Source organism: Canis lupus, chromosome 1 (assembly GCF_011100685.1).
Source record: "Canis lupus familiaris isolate Mischka breed German Shepherd chromosome 1, alternate assembly UU_Cfam_GSD_1.0, whole genome shotgun sequence".
Classification (NCBI taxonomy): domain Eukaryota; kingdom Metazoa; phylum Chordata; class Mammalia; order Carnivora; family Canidae; genus Canis; species Canis lupus.
Window position 1 is genome coordinate 40405433 of NC_049222.1, and position 18788 is coordinate 40424220.

Consider the following 18788-nt stretch of genomic DNA (forward strand, 5'->3'; position numbering starts at 1 on the left):
CAAAATTATGATTATTAGACTTTTAGATTTTATTTTGTTGAGTGTTAATAAAGAAGTATATATATTAACATTGCAAATACAGGTTTTAAAAGAAACTTGGTAACTTTCAGTATAATTGGTTTTGTTTGTAATCATTTATGCATTTAATACCATATTTTTAAAAGATAATTAGATTTTTAGTAAAAGTGACTTTCTTTGTAATCCTGTGTACTGCATTTAATGCATTTAGAACTATTCTGAGAGAATATCTGTAGCCAAAGAGGTCAGTGATACCAGATCTAGTAAAACCAGATGGGAAAAGGCTTTAAAAACCATACCAAAGAATTTTAGTTGGAATGATAAGTAGAGGAGGAGGCTAATAAGTTTTTTAATTTGTTTAATTACAGAATGAATACGAGTTAACTTAGAAAATTAAAAAAAAATTTTTTGTTTTAATTTCATTAAGCTTAAAAAAGGAATTATTTCACAGATATAGATAAAGTTTACAAGGTAACAAAAACATGTCAGTAATCTCACACTCATTATTCTTATCTTCTTTTCATGTGTCTGTTCCAGTTTATTAAGTTCTTATGCAGAGGAGTGAAGTATTAAAGTGATTATATAGGAGTATTTTTAATCTTCTGTACTATACTTGATAGGTCAAGTGGAATGACGGTGGTGGTGGGGAGTTAAGCTTTGGGTCTGGTCATTTAGATGTGGGATGATTTGGGTAGTGTGGTGGTGGTAGGGGTAGAATAGAATTGGTGATTCTAAGAGGTATTAAGAAAGAAAGGGCTTGGTGGTAAATATGGGGACTGAAATGCATGGAGTGGTTTAAGGGAAAGTAACAAAGTTAAGGACAGAATGCCTAATTTAGGATAGAAATAATAATAACTGTACAGGTTCACAATACTTTATCTGTAACCCAAGGCCAGCTGTGTTTTGGAATTCAGAATTTTTTAAATTTTAGAAAGGCAAGATGGTATTTATATTGTGTATTACGTAACACCTCCAGCAAGGCCTGAGACATCACCCAATAATTAAACACTAATATTTCTGCAGTGAAACATAGAAATAGTCACAGTAAGCAGGTTAACTAACGCCTATAAATAGCCTCAAGTCAGTTCAAAACAGCTTTTGCCACTACCAGATGAAGTGTTTTATTTATTTATGTATTTATTTATTTTATAGATTTTAAGTAATCTCTAGACCCAATGTAGGGCTGCAACTTACAACCTTGAAATCAAGAGCCACATGTTCCACCGATGCCAGGCACCCTGTCCAGATGAGTTTTGACATGAAGCTTCGTGAAAAAAATCTCTTATGAACTTTTTAGATTTCAGAACTATGGAAGTTCTTGTAGACTAGTGACTATGACATCCAACGAGGAGAGTCTTAAGAGTTGTGTTTTGAGGAATGTTGATGATGAAATGGATTAGATTTGAAAGAAAGAGGGGGAAAGAAAGGCAAGAGAAGAGTTTAGGTTACTTCAGTTTTCAGGCTAAAAGAGAAAATTACTATTGATATAAATGGGAAGTTGAGGAGGAAAGCTATTTTGGTAAGGAATTTAAACTTCTCTTTTATTTTTCCAAGTATTCCATATTGGTAGAATGAGCTTAAAAGTTTACAAATGGAGTGTAAAACTTCTTTTAAAATGAACTCTTAATTTTCAGAACCCATGATTCTGACTTTGAGACATGGAAGTATTTCACGGTTGAGACATGGAAGTATTTCAAGGTTGAGAGTCATTGAAGAGGTGTTCCTAGATAATTACGGATTGTGGTCCTACTCACCAAAACAAAACCTGGAAATAGACCGAAGGAAGTAGAGTGAGATACTTGTACCCTAATAGGATTCTTTTCCACGTGGTTGAATCTGATACGGCCATAATAATTTATAATGATGTGAACACACACAGAAGTAGTAACTGTTGCAGCGGCAGTGGTAGCTGACATGTTCTGTTTGCTTTCTACATGCCAGGCAGTGTTCTGAATGTTTACAGCAAACCTAGTGGGGTCATGAAGGCAACTAGGCAGGAAGCATTAACATAGGTAGTATTATTTTGATTCCCAGTTCACTTTAAAAATCTGGAATATAGATAATTCATGAATATATAGAATTGAGTAGGTTTTTTTTTTTTTTTTTTTTTGATGGAGTAGGTTTTAACTCAATTGCCATTCTGTGATTTCTTTAAAAATCTACTTCAATAAGTGGACTCCTACATTAATACTGTCATATAAATAAAATCTCTTAGAAATAGGAACAGACAAGTCTTTAACAAAAATGAAATCAAGTTCAGTAGTTACTCTTAAAATTAGTTTAATTACTTTATATCTACTGTATATAAATGTATTCATTTACTTTATGATTCATAGTTTAAAAAGGCAAATTTTGTCTTAAGCCTTTATTCAGATTCTGCTACTGACTTGTATAATTCAAACTTCATATTTTTATTAAATAAGGACGTTGGTCTAGATAATACATAAGGTTCCTTTCAACATCAGTCTCTACGATTCTGAATGTTTAGGTTTCATCAAGTAGAAGAGAAAGATTGAACTACAACTTAAAGGAGATTCTCCTTTGATTTTGCTGTAAGTGCAGATGAGATGCCTGAGGAAGACAAGCGAGGATGTGTCCTACTGCACCTGCATCCTTTTGACAAATGTTAAGAAGCATAGAAATAACGAGAAGAATGTGTACGCTCTTGACCAGAACAATTTTCAAGGAAAGAATGATCAGTAATCATTCAAGTTAGTAGTCAATCAATCAAGTTAATACAACATAGAGGAAGGCACTGTGGACCTGTAGTTAGAAAGACACAAACACATTTCTGGCCCTCACTCTCTCACTGATTGAAGTTTGGTAATTAGTAGATTACTTAATTTTCTGAAGCTTGCAAAATGGAGAGTAATAACTACCTAGCCTGCTCAGTGGTTTTTCATGAGGATCAAATGATATGATGAATTAGAAAGTACCCAATAAAATTTAAAATATTCTATGGAGTTATGTTATTGCAAAATGGTGGATGAGAATCCTGAAAGGGTTATTTATTGTATTTGATCCGAATAAAACGATTATCAAGGAGGAAACTTAGAGGCAGATTAAAATTGAAGCCATAGTAATGACTAAGTAGAGAAATTTGGCAAGAGGTGAATGGTAAAGACAGATGGCCTAGCATAGCATGTTCAGTCCTTACATTGCTATTGCAGTTTTTTGTATGTGTATGTTTGTGTTTCTCACTTGAGGAGGAAGAGGGTAGGAAGTACACTCATTCTCTTTCCTCAGTGCATTGAATAAAGTAGCAATTTTAAGAAATAGTTTTGTGAATACTTTCTGGACAAGACTTAACTGGTAAGGAAATACTTTGTGGTATGAGTATATACATCGATGTATGTTTTAAATGGTTAAGACTTAAATATGTTCATAGATTGAAGGGCGAGATCGAAAAGGTGGTTGGTTTCCTCAAGGAGATGTGGCCAAAGGAGATAGCATTGGGAGCTATAGATGAAAATGCTGGTCTTACTAGTAAGAGACTATTCCCTGTAAAAAGCACCAGACCCAGTAGATTTTACCATTGAATTCTTAAAACTTCAAGCCCTAGATAACTATTTCAGAGTGTAGAGGAAGAAGGGAAGCTTCCCAGTTCTTTTTACAAAGCCAACATAACATGATAAAATATGAGTGTAAAAGATTATACACCAGTCTCAAAAAAGTCGGTGCAAAAAATGTTTAATAAAACTGTCAAATGGAAATTGTCGTTATGTTAACAGAATAATACTGTAATGAAGTAGTATTCACTCTAGAAGGTGTAATGATAAATTTATTCATATGTTAGTAGGTGAGAGGGGGTTATAAATATCTTAAGGGATACCAAAAACAGGGAGATCAACATTTATTTCTAATAATCCTTCATGAAACAGTTATAAATGAATAGATCTAAGATTCTACATATCTCAGACCAGAAGTCTGCATTTTGTTATTAGAAATATTAGTATTTAGTGAAATATTAAACTTTTTAAAAGTCATTAATCAAGAAAAGTCTGGCCAGTATTAACTATTCTATAGTATTGTCTTTGGAATACTGTCCAAAGTAATTAGACCAAAAAACAAAATAATTATTGAAAGGGAAGAGGCAGATTTATTAGTTGTAGATGACATTGTATATATGGAAAGATAAATCTATTTACACATTACTGTGAGTAATGAGATTTCATTATAGCTAGTTAAAAATTGTTTAAGATTTTTCTTGATGGTCTGTAAACTAAAAGCCCATTGATATGGATTAATGAATGGGAATCCTCATTCTTAAATACTTTTTTTTTTTTCTTTGCCTTCTAGGGAATACAGACTGAATTTAATCCTGTCATCTCCAAGTAAATTGCAGTGTGTTTTGAATGAGACACTTTCCATGTTAACTTTTAAAAACTATTTTGAAATAACATTGTAGCAGTGAATACAGTGACTTTAAGGAAATCTTTTTTTTTTTTTTTTTTTAATTCCTTGTTACTTTTGATACTTGCTGTATTGCTTGGTAATGCTAGGGAAGGTGTAATCTGATCTTTGAGCCATATTTGGTAAATAATAATTTTGTATGGAACCCACAGTTCTATCAGTAAGAGGAAAATTATTGCCCAAATGTAAGGCTTTTCTTTGCCCTTACAGCATTTCCTGACTTAAAGACCAAGTTATATCATGCATGGAATTGTTTTTGTTTTGTTTTGTTTTTAATGTATGGCATATACCAGGGCAAGGTATTTTTTAACAGGAGTATGTGGACAAAGGTATTTTCTACTTGTAGGGAGAAGAATTACTTGTCTCCTTGTTTACCACTGATTCTGTTTTTATTCTGAAAGTTAATTGTTACATTTTTATTCATTGTCAGCTCTTGACTTGAGCTCTTACACATTTCCTTTGTAGAAACGACTGCAGAGTTTTAGTTCAAGGCCATCCTGAAACCAGATTTGAACCTAGATCTGTCTCTCCCAGAATATTTTCATCAACAACATGCCATCACACAAGATGGGACATTTACATTTTTCTTAAGAACTACTTAAATTCTGTTTCACTGTGTTGTGTTCCTAGTCACTAGAAATGCAGGGAGTTAAGTTCTTTGAATCCTCGTCTTCACTATTTTTTTTCCTGTTAGAGTTCTCAGTCTGCCATCATTTTGACAGTAGCAGAGCATTCAATTTATTTTGACTGCTCTGACATTTGTTTCTTAGAGAAATTCCTATGGGTGCCAGTTCAGCTCACCAAGCATAAAGACATTGTTTCCGGCCCTCATACAACAGTCTGCCAATTTTAATACCCCTCCATTTCTGTAACCTTTGTAGTTACTGGGTTTTTTTTTTTTTTTTTTTTTTTTTCTAATATGGACCTAACAAATTTACACACACACAAAAAATTTGAATCTATTTTGGTAATGGAAAAAAAGAATTTCCAGTGTGGTTATGAACCACATCTTATGAGCTGTTCTTTGCCTCCCACTTTTAGAATTACCAAGTATTTTTAAAAATTGGAACCTGAAATTCAGTTCATTGCTTGGACTCATTTCTTAAGAAATGTCTGAGAATTGATTGTAGGAAATTAGGGGAGCAGTTAGAAGATGATTGGAAATAAGATAGCAAAAGGAGCAAAATGACCTGAAAATGAGGACTTTACACTTTTACCCGTGAAAATGGATTTGTTGTATTTCTTCTATACTCTGTAGTCCCATATTGGACATTCTGTTGCCAAAAAGTACCACAGATAACAAACACATAAGCCACTGTTTCAGTATCTGGAACTGGGAGTCTAGAGTAGAATTGGGTAAAGTAAGACAATGACTTTAACTCACGTAAATAGCATTTTCTGGTAGCTTGTAACTTAAGAGATCCTTTTTCTACCTCAGAATATTTTATGTGAGACACACTGGGAACTACCTCTCTGCTATTAGATCTCATAATGTTATCTGGTCACGTTTCTTATTCTGCCTACCTCTAGTTTACTCTAGTTTCTCTTCTGCTTTCAAGGCTCCAGACCCAGTTCCTGGACCTGCCCTGGAAAAGAAGTATCCAGTAGAGATGAGCTCACTGCAGTTACTTAATTAAAAATTTGTAAGCTGCAAAAATGGCAATGGGCCAACCAAGAACAGCTACAATTTGAATTTTTCTATTTCCAGGTATGCTAAAGTCCATGGCACCAGTCAAGCTTAGCCTGCGTAACTGCCTTACTATGACATCTATAATAACCAAAACTTTACTTTCAAAATCTGTGGTCCTCTTGCTTTCAAGTACAGTAACATTCCTAACATCTAGGTAACATGCAGCTACTCTTGACTTTAACATACCTTTTGCCTGAATATTTCTAATTTAACTTGTTTGCTAGTAGTAGCAAACTAATGCAAAAACAATTTAAGAAAAATAGATTTGAAATGCTATTGAGTTAGGCCCTATATATGTACAAAAAATACTCCAGTCTTCATTGAAAAGTAGATCTTAATGACAACAAAACTGTCTTCCTTTAAGAGGTTCACATACAGTACAAGTATTACTGGGAGTTAAATAAATGACCCTAGTTCTCTCAACTGTTCTACACTACTAGTAGCCTTTACATAGAGTTAATGTATTCTTCAGTAATTAGAAATCATAAGATTTCTAATGGAACCAGATACTGTATTATGTAGTACTTTTTACCTGAAGAATTTTAAATGTAAGTATATAACTATTATTTGCTGTATTTTTACTTGGTTCAAAATAAATCAGGTGAGAAAGTCATAGTACTTGGAATTGTCCTGGAAAATAACAAAACCAAAAACTGAGGTTTCCTGTTGCCTTAGATTTTAACGGAATCAAAACTGTTTATGGATAGCTAGAGGGCAGAGGGCAGTTAGCTTTTAGGGACTTTTATTGCTTTTACCCACTTTTATAGATTTAGAAACAAGATTAATTCATAAAAGGTGACTTTTATTTACTAAACTGACAGCCATACAAATCTTTGTTTTTATTTTTTCTAAAGATTTATTTGAGAAAGAGTGGGAGGGGGTCTAGCAGAAGTAGAGAATCCCCAAGCAAACTCCTTGCCAAGTGTGGAGTCCAGCATAGGGCTCAGTCCCACGGCCTGTGAGATCATGCATGACCTAGCCGAAGCCAAGAGTTGGATGCTTAATTGACTGAGCCACTCCCCATATCTTTTGTTTTTCAAGTTCAATTCAGAGGAATTGAACAGAGGAATTTTATATCCTAAGTGTGAATTTAAAAGATGATTCTAATATCCTAGCTTGTACTTTAAAAACTCTCTCCTTTATGTTAACATATATTGAATTTAATGTCAGTCAGTGTAGTAAGCATTGGGTCACTGATTATGTCCCACATGATTTGTTTGGTACTGAAAGGATTGTATCTTATGAAGTGTTGAATTAGGACTGGAAAGGGTTACTATAGGATCATTAGGGAATTAGAGGGGAAATTCAAGAGACAACTGCATTTGAATTTCAAGTCTTAACTAGTTATCACTGTGACTAGTAATGGTGAAACTTTTCTACATTACTGAATGTGAATTTTGTATAAAATACCATACTAGACACAGAAGGGATGTGGAAATGAATAAACCTTGCTTTGAGTGATCTTACAGACAAGTAATACTAAAAAAGTACCAGAATAGGAGTGTGAACAGTGTACTGGAGAATACCGGAGAGAATCAACTTTGTGGGGAAGGTAACACTTCTACCAAGCCTTGAAAGATAGAAAAAATTCTTTTGAGAGAATGGCAAGAATATTTCCAAGTTATGGTATTGAAAAGTGTGTAACATGTTTTAGAAATTGTAAGCAATCCATTGTGCATAGAGAATAAGTATACAGGATATGTTAGAAGATCTATATCATGCATGCTCTCAAATAGGTGAATAAGTTGGGACTTAAGTAGTAGGTAATGAGAATCTGTTGAAGATTTCTTAGCATCGGATGCACTTAAGTGAGTCTTTTTGAAAAGCTGACTGTGGTAGAGTAAGGGTTGACTTGATGAAGTCAGAAATTAGACAGTTATAATACCTAATTAAGGATAGCATTTATTGGTCTATGTGCCAGAGTTCTCTGTGTGTGAAGAGTTTTACCTACAAATTTCTCATTTAATCCTTATTACAGGAATGTGAGAAGCAACTGAAAATTACTTATTGCTAGGCATTTAGCACAGGACCTGGGCAACAGTAATAGTAAACTTAGTAATGCTACATTGTGATTATACTATAAACTCAGAAAAGTATTGTCCACTTTTATGTGTGATAACTTTCTATAAGATACTGTGTTTATTGAGGGACTCATAGTAACAATAAACCTCCTTTTTCTACTACCACCTGCCTTTTTCTTTTAAACAGTTAAACCATCCCATTGGTGGATGAGTACTTTCTCAGTTTGAAAGCTGCACATTAGTTACATTGAGTTAGCCTTGGTTGAAAAAAAAGGGGGGGAGGAGGACCGGGCCTTTTTTGTTTCAACAGGACTGAACCTAAACTTACAGCCCATACATAACATTTAAATCAAAATGTAACTATAGATCTCATCTGTCAGATATCTGGAAAAGACAGAATTGTTGCAGCTGTTAACTGAAACAGTAACAGTTTCAGCATTGATAACCATAGGTTCTATTTGGAAGTATATATAGTTGGCTAAGTACAGGTACTTTGAAATTATTCTACTCTTATTCTCCTGCCTATATATCAGAATACAAAGAATGATGGATCGTCTACCATCCACGTGTCCCTTTACCTTGCCCTCTCCAAAATAGTGTGTTCTTTCAGAACTTTTCCTGTGTATTCATATAACAGCTTTTTAAAATCTATTTTTTGTATCCCCCCTCTTTTTTTTCCCCTAACCACAAAGGATATCCTTACACATGAATTCTGCATCTTTTTTCTTTCATTAAAGTCATAAAAGGTCTTTCCATTTAATTGTTTGGATATCTTAGTCCACTTAAAAAAAAAAAAAAAAACAGCTGCATGGTATTCCTTCATATTGCTATACAATAATGTACTTATTCATGCCTCGATAGAGGTTGTTTTTAGTAATACACATTGAAATTAAACGTGTTTGTCTCAAGATTAGATTCTTTTATCGATAAAGGAGACCTCCAGTACTTTAGTATTTGTAACAGATTTCATTCAGCCCACCTCACAGCTGATTGCAGTAGCAGTGGGTTAGGGACACCACAGTTATGAACTGATGGTTTAGAATTCTGATCCACAACTCACTTAGTGGGAGCTGTGTATATATCTCCTAATGTGTCTACATATGATTCTCTTCCGTTAAAAGGAATGGTGTAACAGTTGTCTCTGCTTCACATGTGGGGAAGATAAAGTGAGATAATAGATACATATGTTTATAGGAAGTCCAGTATAAATCTGAATTCTAAATTATAATCTTTTCAAAAGCAAGGATTCTATTTTATTCATCTTTGCTGATTTAGAGCACACTGCATGGGATAGAGCGGGCAGTGTTTATAGAATGGTCCCCAGAAATAAAGGTGGCCAAAAAGTAGTTCAGGCCAGTAGAATTTTTTTTAGATGTATTTTCTGCATTATCAGGAATCTGTACAGTTTTCACTGAAGATTACACACCTTTTCAACCTTATTTCTCTGCTCCACTCAGCCATAATTCTTCAAATTTATCATGTTCTTTCATGGCCTTTGCCCCAATAACCAACAGTTGTCAGAGATAACCTGTAAGACCTTTATTATTCCTGACTAAACTCAAGCACAACATTCTTTGTGATGTTTCCCCTGCCTTTCCTTAGTAAGTTTTAGGCACTTCTTCCTCTTAAGCTTCATTGTAGCTCATATACCTGCAAATGGCGTAGAGTACCTGTTGCTGGCTGAAGACATGCCCGCCACTGGGGCATAGTGGTGGGTTTTGGTGGCAGGGCCTGGAACTTCAGAGATAAATCACATGAATCGAGAAAGTGAGAGGCATATTGTTTGTGCTGACTTGTGGGAGGCAGCATGTATGATGCAGAGAAGGGCCATTAAAATCTTGTGTGATATGCCCATCCTTACCTCACTTCTACAGCCTCCTCTTGCATCACACTGTCTCCCTGTGAATCTCACTCCCTGCACTTTAACATTAGCCAACTACTTAGGGCTTCCTGAACTTCCATGCCATTTCACTCCTTTAAATCTTCCCTCAGCAACTGCCTGTGCCTGAAATATTCTTTCCCTCTCACCTGTCTACCTAGTGAACACATTTTATCTTCCAAGACCCTGCTTAGGTGTGCCCTGGTATAATGAATCCTTTCCTTAAGTCCTCCCCTTCCCTCAAAATAGACTGGCCCTTCGTTTCCCCTTTTCTGCACATTTTATCTGTAACAACTTCTTATTACATTTATTTATTGAATGTTTTGTCTTCCCCTACTAAAATGTAAATTTCTTGAACATATGCAACTGTGCCTTTATTTTATTCTCTCAGCACCCACTGTAGTGTAGAATAAGTAGCAGGCACTCAACAAAGCTTGAGTAAGCAGTGCATATAGTACATATTGAAAAATATAAAAATGATAAATAAGAAAATAGGTTCATAAATAAAAATGTTAAGTAGATTGTCACCTTTATGTATATTTTACAGTTCAAATTTCCTATTAGGAAACTCCAGATTTATGGGTGTTTGTAGGATGGGATTTCTGGTTCTTTATTCAGTTATATTATACAATTAAAAATATTAAATCAAAATTCTTTAAGGGTATCTAAATTGAATTATGAAATAGATTTAAATATATGTATATTATATATATATATAATAAATTTGCTAATAAAAGTTTCTGTATAGTTCTGAGATTACTCTTGACCATCTAATAAAAAATTCATTCACCGGAACTATAACAAGACTAATAGCCAACTACATAGAACAGTTTCACAGTGTAAGATTTCAAAGATAGGCACATGCAAAACAAAATGAGATTGCATTGTGTTGTGTTTTATTTTATTTTATTTTTTATTTATTTATTTTTTGCATTGTGTTGTGTTTTAGAGATTTGGTTCAATTTAATAATTTTACCAATTTTACCTTTGTTCATTTGAATTCTCTGTAATTTCTTTTTAAAGTTCTGAATACTGTTATAGTAATGAAGTATTATTTAATTGTTCTTTACAGATAAATTTTTATATATTTTCTCCATTAGCAGGCTTGGTAGTCTCCATTCACCACAGTCATATTACCAAGCAGGTTTATACGTATAATTTCAAAATTGCCAATTTAAAATACCTATCTATTTACACTATGTCTAATTCATGAACATAATTGACACATGCCCAATGCGGTAGCACGACACATATCTAGTACCTGACCAGAAGTCCACTCTGGGGAGAAGTCTGTTGAGGGCCATGACATTAGAAGGAAGATGGATAAAGTTCTAGGAGATGTACCAAAAAAAACATGGGGCCCAGTAAATTTTTTTTTTAAAGATTTTTATTTATTTATTCATGAGAGACATAGAGAGAGAGAGGCAGAGACACAGGCAGAGGGAGAAGCAGGCTCCATGCAGGGAACCCGACATGGGACTCCCATCCCGGGTCTCCAGGATCCCTGGGCTGAAGGCGGTGCTAAACCGCTGAGCCACCCAGGCTGCCCCCCAGTAAGTATTTATAACTGCATGGGGATCAGTTGATGAAACTTCTCGTAGGTTTCTCTCACTCTTCATATTAAGATGCCATTTTAGATTATATTTTAACTAGCTTATTAGAATCTTCACATGCCATTGAGTTCGTTGATTCATTACAGATGTTTATGGTTGATATAAGATGCAAACCAGTCCTTCCAAGTACTTTTATCTTCCTTTATCCTCTCTTTTTCCCTCTTATCCATAATAGGAACTTATTGTCATCATTTATTTATATTATATTTTCTTTTAAAGATATTATGCACAGGATGGATTATCCAAAAATTACAGTAGAAAGGAGACACTGAAAAATAATTTTGTCTCCCATCTTAAAGCCCTAATGTATTGGAAAAAAGTAATGAGATATGAATTGGAAAATACACACAAGGTAGTTAGTTATATAATATGTTTTGATGAATTATAACCATTCTGTCTTAGATTTATTGCACTTTTCTTGATCTTTAGAAAATGGTAGCACTCACCACAAAACCACAATACATAAATTGCCAAGTGTGGCTGACTTGCACATTCTTTTAGAAGAACTTATAACTAGTAGACCTTTTAACCATAAGAAATTCATGGACTTGAGGCAATGTATTAAAAGAAATTGGAACATTTTCTTTTTAAGAGGAGGTAGTGTATAGATCATTATGTACTTCAACCTTTGATGTTTGTTTTTTCCTTTACAAAGTAAATTATTGCAGGATTTTAAAGTTGAGAAATCAATTTTCTGCTAACATAATCCTTTGCTCCTTTCAGGCTTTTAAATAACACAAAAGCCGAACATGATAGCTAAATTTAAAGTAAGTAGCATTTAGATGACTGAGATGGTATGTTTCTGTTACTTTATTTTTATGCAAATAACTGCCTATGTAAAGTGGTTCAATATTACAACTGTTTCATGCTAAAGTTTATGTTAAATGTGGGTTATAATTATCTTGCTCTTAGGCTTAAATAGTGATAGTATTTGAATTTTAGATTTTAACTGCATAGCTATAGTTGCATTTTAACTCTTGAAAATAACAATATTGTAGATTTGGTGGAGGTGGGGTTTGCTTTGCCTTAGTAAAGTGGTAACATAATGCTCCAAGAAATATAATTCTAATAATTTGCTCTTAAAACTTTGTTGAAATTTTTCACGTTCAATTAATGACATTTGTAAATTCTTTTGAGATTAATCGGATGTGAAGTGCATCAACTATTACCTAACTAGAGCATTTGATGACATGCTTAGATAAGGTATCAGTAGAGTAAAAAGTAATTAAAATAGTGTATGTAATTAGAAAATATATATATTTTTAAGGTTTAATTCTGAAATCATATTAAGCCTAGAAGGTTTCAAAATTTGCTTTAACCTTAATTTTTTAAATGATAGCATCATTCAACTATTCTTACTGCATTACCAATGCTTCTTTCTCTGATGAAGATACTCTTTAAGAATAGCTCATCCACAGTCTGATAATGTCAGCCAATCCACAGAAGACACACAAACTGTCATAGTTATGAAAAACTATTAACATCATTTTGACAATAAATAGAGAAGTTGAAACATTCTGCCTCGCAGTAGGCATCTTGGAGAAGTTCACAGTCGTTGAGGTCAGAAGGGCTTTGCAGTACATAGTTCTGTTAAAATTTAACATACGTGTTTCTAAAAATCACTGTGCTATGTAAATCATGAAGGAAAAAAGCCACAGGGCTTATGGAAAAAGTGGAATTCAGGATACAACACTCAATGACTATCAGAGAACATTAAAAAAAGATAGGAACCTTAAAAAATGACAGTATAGTTTTAAACATGTTAAATGATTAAGAAATATGTACTCATACACAATATACAAAAGACATTGTACTTTGATAAAGTCTTGAAGTTTGCTTGTGGAAGTGAGCATAGATGTGGCAGCTTGTTATTGGAAGTGGTTGAAGAAGTGTTTCCTAAAATCAGGAGGAAAGTTGTAACACAAGATGTGGATAGGTGGGACCATATGAAGACATGGTGAACTGAGATGGCAGGTATTTGAGGTGTGTTCATAGTTATATTTTGTGTATTTACAAGCAGCTTGTTTCAGCTAAGTGTGGTTTTTCTGTATTCACCTAGTGTTTCTTGCTGGTGAAATCATAGCAAAATTCACTTAATGCTGAAATTGTTCCCTACTATATCAATTGCATAAGAACAAATTTGCAGTTCCAAAACAAGTAACTATAGCAGCATTGACTTACAGCTGAGGGTAATGGATAGATACATGCCACTTTTTATAGTCGTCTTCAAAATCTAGACATTATCTGATGCATGGAGATTTATTGCAGCAAGTATTTACTGAGCATCTATTATTTGGTGTATACTTTCTAAGTATTTAGGATACAGCAGTGGACAATGTAGTCTTTCCATTTTGGGACTAACAGTACTTGTATAAAGAATTTTGTTTGTTGTCAAGGATTGGTTTTAAGAAATAAAATTAGATGGAAGAGGAAGTCTAACAAAGTCTACTGGGCAACAGGCTTTTCTCTAAAGTTTTATATAAAATATTAAAACTTTAATGTTCTTGTATCTCAATGAAGGTCTTCTATAATAAAGGCCTTTCTCATCTTCTGTAACCACTTTCCACCCCTTCTGTCCCTCCTTTCTTCTAGCCAAGCAGATGACTGGTTCACTATCTCCAGAATCTGCCTCCTATTTAGTTGTCTTCATACTTTAACCTTTAAAAAAAAAAAAGTTAGTTTCCAGGGCACCTGGGTGGCTCAGTCAGTTAAGCATCTGCTTCCCAGGGTCCTGGGATTGAGCCCCACGTTCGGGGCTCCCTGCTCAATGGGGAGCCTGCTTCTCCCTCTCCCTCTGTCTGCTGCTCCCCCTACTTGTGCTTTCACTCTGTCAAATAAATAAAATCCTTTTCTAATGTTAATTTCAATTTAGTTAGCATATAGTTCTATTAGTTTCAAGTGTACAGTATATGAACTCACCAGTTCTGTACACAATAAGTATACTCTTAATCCCCTTCACCTGTTTCATTCATCCCCCTACCCACTGCCCCTCTGGTAACTACCACTTTGTTCTGTATAGTTAAGAATCTGTTTTTGGTTTCTCTCTTTTTTTTGTTTTATTTCTTAGTGCACACATAGAGTGAAATCATGTGGTGTTTGTTTGGTCTTTCTTTGACTTATTTCACTCAGTATTATACACCTTTAGATCCATCCGTGTTGTTGCAAATGGCCAGATTTCATTCTTTTTTATATTCTTAAACTTCCTAAGTACCCATGATTATAGATCCCTACCCCCCCACCCCCACCTTCCTTCAGCCCAGAGTCCTTTAAACACATATAACACAATTTATACCACTTCTCTGGCACTTGTGTACAGCCTAGTACTGTTTGGTTTTTCAGGGAGCTTTGCCTGAGTTTCCTAGTTACATGAGTTATTTGTCCATATACTTGGAAGAGGAAGGCTTCAAAGGTTCAGTCAACTTTTTCAGTATTCTACAGCCAGGTTAGCATGCAGTCCTGTTTGCTAAGGTTTTGTTCCTTTGTACTTTGTAGGAATTCATGGTATTTAGCATAAATAATTATTACTACCAATGTGTATTTTTTTGCTACAGGCCAGGCAAGTGCATTGCAATTTACTTTTACTGTGTTACCACTAATCCTTGAAATTCCTTGAGCTCTTTTCTCCTTTTACAAAGAAGAAATGATAGTATTAGTGACTAGTACTTGCATAAGCTATTTTATTTACTTGTTTGCTTACTCTCGCTATTTAAAAATTATTTTATATGTATTATTTAATTTCATAATATGAGGTAGCTACTCTATCATCGCCACTTTATAGATGAGGAGACTGAGGCACAGAGAAGTTAAATGATTTGCCCAAGAAGATACTGCAAGTGGCAGATTCAGTTTCCTAAGTAAGTAACCACAAATTACAGAATCCTAAATTTATATTTAAGCAGCCACCACTATGTGTCCGATACTGTGCATTTTATATACATTATCTCATTTGTCTCGTTAAATGAAACAGTGCCCACTAATACAGAATTGAGGTTGAAATATGTAGCAATGTTTCTCTGCTTTTAACCATTAGCATAGCATGTTCTTTCACCAGAGAATTTTAGAAAAGGATGGCTAAAATAGAATACTGTTTCTTGAAATTCTATTCTTTGGGAAATTTTTAAGTCTATCTCAGAGTAACATTTAATTTATTCACTGATTTCTTTTTTTGATAAGATCTTACACTAGCAAAAGTCAGTACTTTGTCAGGTTTAAATTTTGTAGATCTAAGTAGTTTATACAAGGTACATTATCAATTACTCCTTTTATTTTTAAAGTTGGATCTCATCATTTGTTCTTTTCATTTTAATAAAACTTTACTTTGTATGGCACCTCCTGAACAGGAGCAGTCAACTTTAATCTTTGATACACTTTTACTATGTCCATAGTCACTGTCAAGGCAGTTTGCTAGAAAGCAGTGTATCTCATCTGAATCTGTAACTTCAGTAGAATAGTAGTGATTCCTCTTAACCTCACCTCACCCTATCTTACCCCCTTTTTCTCATTTCCCATGGGATGAGAATTGTAAAAGCTTTGTTGTTTATTGTACTTGATGGAAAACTAATTTTTGGCCACATGTGATTAATATTCTATATTTTTTCATTAAGAACACTCACACTTTTCTTCCCAAATGCCAGTATGAGAAAGTACCTTGGAGATGGAGCTCATCCCCTATAGTAGACCAACTGGCTAGGCTAACAGTATTTACCCAAAAAAAAGTAATATAAACTCTGAATATGGATTTAAGCAAAAATTGTGAAATAAGTAATTGGGCAGATAGGCATAGGAGTCGAGAAGCATGGTGGTGTGTATATATGGGAACTGAGTTGCAAAGCTAAATCTTCATTATCTACAGTAGGAAATCCATAGATAATGTGTAAAATCGAAAAACCAAGAAATAACCTTATGATCGTCTTATGTAGGAATATGGAGAAACAGCCCAGTGTTGATAGGGTTTACTCTATAGAACAGAATAAGAGTAGGAAGGCATGAGGTCTTAGAAGTTGATGGTTTCCTGATAAATTTTATAGTACTATTTGACTTGTAAACTGTGTACATGTTTTTGTCTTTACAGTTTTATTTAAATTTTTCATTATAGAATATGTCCTGTTAAAATATTTTCTAGATAAATAAGGTCTTTTAATTTTTTTTTTTTTTTTTTTTTTGGTATATACTGTTTAGTTGTTTAGACTGAAAGGAATGTTGACCTTTAGGGAAGAATTAATAATGACTGTATAATGTTTTATATATAATATAACCAAGAATATTTTTCTTTAGGTGTTCTTAAATTATATAGTAGGATTATTTACAGCACTCAGGTTTTAATTAATGCCAGCACCAGAGATGCTTCTCAGATGTTTATCTGCAGCCCAGACCTACTCTCTGAGCCCTGGACCCATCAATCTCTATTCCTTCTGTGATAACATCTTTTTGGGTGTTTTAAAGGTGCCTGAGACTCAGTGTGTTCAAAACCACACCAAGTAATCTGCTCTTTTGTTTTCTTGGTCCTATTCTATCAGTCATTATCCGAAACCAACCTTGTCACCTACTTCTTCACCCCAATATTTAATCCAACAAATTGCATTAATTTTTACTTCCTAAATATCCCTTCAGGTTTTCCTTCTGCTCAGCCTCCACTGCTGTTTCTGCAGACACAAGCTATTAGCATTTCCCAGCTAGCCTCCAGCAGTGGTTTTCTAACAGGGCTTCTCATATATTTTGCCCTTTTCTGCATACGGTAGCCATTTGTCATGCATACATGATTTCTTGATAGGGTCCCCTTCCCTGACTCTGAGCTTAAATCTTCAGTGGTCGTCCATTACTCTGAAGATAAAACTTCCAAATTGTAATAGCCTCGAAGGTACCTCATGACTTGGGCCCTTTTTCTTGCTCTCTGCTCTCCACAGTTTTTCCTCATGTACCATACTCTCTGTCTCTGAATATGAACAAATATGATAGCCACAAGCTAGACTAAGCTGGCAGCAGGAAGCAGACAGAAGATAAAATAGTGTGCAAGTTCCAATAAGCTATCTGAATTAGAAACTTGTGTCGATGTGCCTCTGATACAGGAGTTTCTGTGACTGGAGAGCAAGGACATGGAGTATACTTTATCTTTGGCACAGTATCTGCTGCATTTTAGGCACTCTTTGAATGTATGGGTTGTGGATAATTAGAGGAGGATTATTCCAGTTTTTGTATCTAGTTGCCTCATAAATGAATCAGACCTATAAGTCCTGTTGCTTTTCTCTTTGTTGTTTTTTTCATCGAGGACCATGGTCTCTCTTCTTGTGGGTACAGTTTAAAAAATTAGCTGTGTTACATACTTACAGTCCTGGAAAAAATCACTATGACAAATGATGGTGAACATGAAGACTTGCTAACTATCATAGCTTAAGGTGTCGGTGAGCTGTTTTACTGTACTTAGTACTCTGCACCGACACGATAATTGTTGAGAGGTCAGAAACAAATTGTTTACATAATCTTTAAGAAAGGAAAAAATAAGGCACATTTTTATAAGGCTTTCCAGTATATTTACTGTTAGATTCTGTAGTATTGTATCTATTCTACTATTTAGAAACCTTAAGAAATTAATTCTCTCAGATCACTTGAGGTGGTGACAGTTCATGTGCCAACACTTTGTACCAAATGCTAGAAACATTTCTAGAAAGTATGATTATTTTCTCCAAAGATCAGTCATGCTGCATCTCAGTTATAGAAAATATGTTTCCATTTATTATTAGAAATAATTTTCCAGATTAAGTTATATTGCATGGTTTTCCTTTTGAAATTAAATCCCACCTATTGTTTGTTTCAATAATGAATTTAGTTGTAAAATTTATTTACTCACCACAAAGGCTACATTAAAAACACTTATCTTGCCTTGTCCTTAGAGATTACTCTCACTTCTTGGGATGCCTGGGTGGCTTAGCGGTTAAGCATTTGCCTTCTGCCCAGGAAGTGATCCTGGAGTCCCCAGATCGAGTCCCATATCGGGCTTTCTGCATGGAGCCTATTTCTCTCTCTGCCTGTCTCTCATGAATAAATAAATAAAAATAAAGAAAGCATTAAAAAAAAAAAGTTTACTCTTGCTGGATATAGAATGTGAGTTGATGTTTTTTCTTTCAGCACATACATAATGTCATTTGACTGTCTTTTGA

General features: G+C 34.3%; 1 protein-coding gene across 5 annotated transcripts in view; it reads left to right on the forward strand.

Moving 5' to 3' along the window:
- The window catches only part of TAB2 (TGF-beta activated kinase 1 (MAP3K7) binding protein 2), a 90786-nt gene that overhangs the window by 17577 nt on the left and 54421 nt on the right, over positions 1-18788 (forward strand). For 3 of the 5 annotated variants that reach the window (XM_038526305.1, XM_038526309.1, XM_038526306.1), the window contains exon 2: positions 5991-6139. The exons of 1 other annotated variant lie outside the window; for it this stretch is intronic. The gene's annotated coding sequence lies outside the window, so the exon portion shown is untranslated. Of the gene's footprint in view, positions 1-5990; positions 6140-15387; positions 15489-18788 lie in introns of all 5 variants that reach the window. One more of the 5 variants, XM_038526307.1, reaches the window with a different exon arrangement.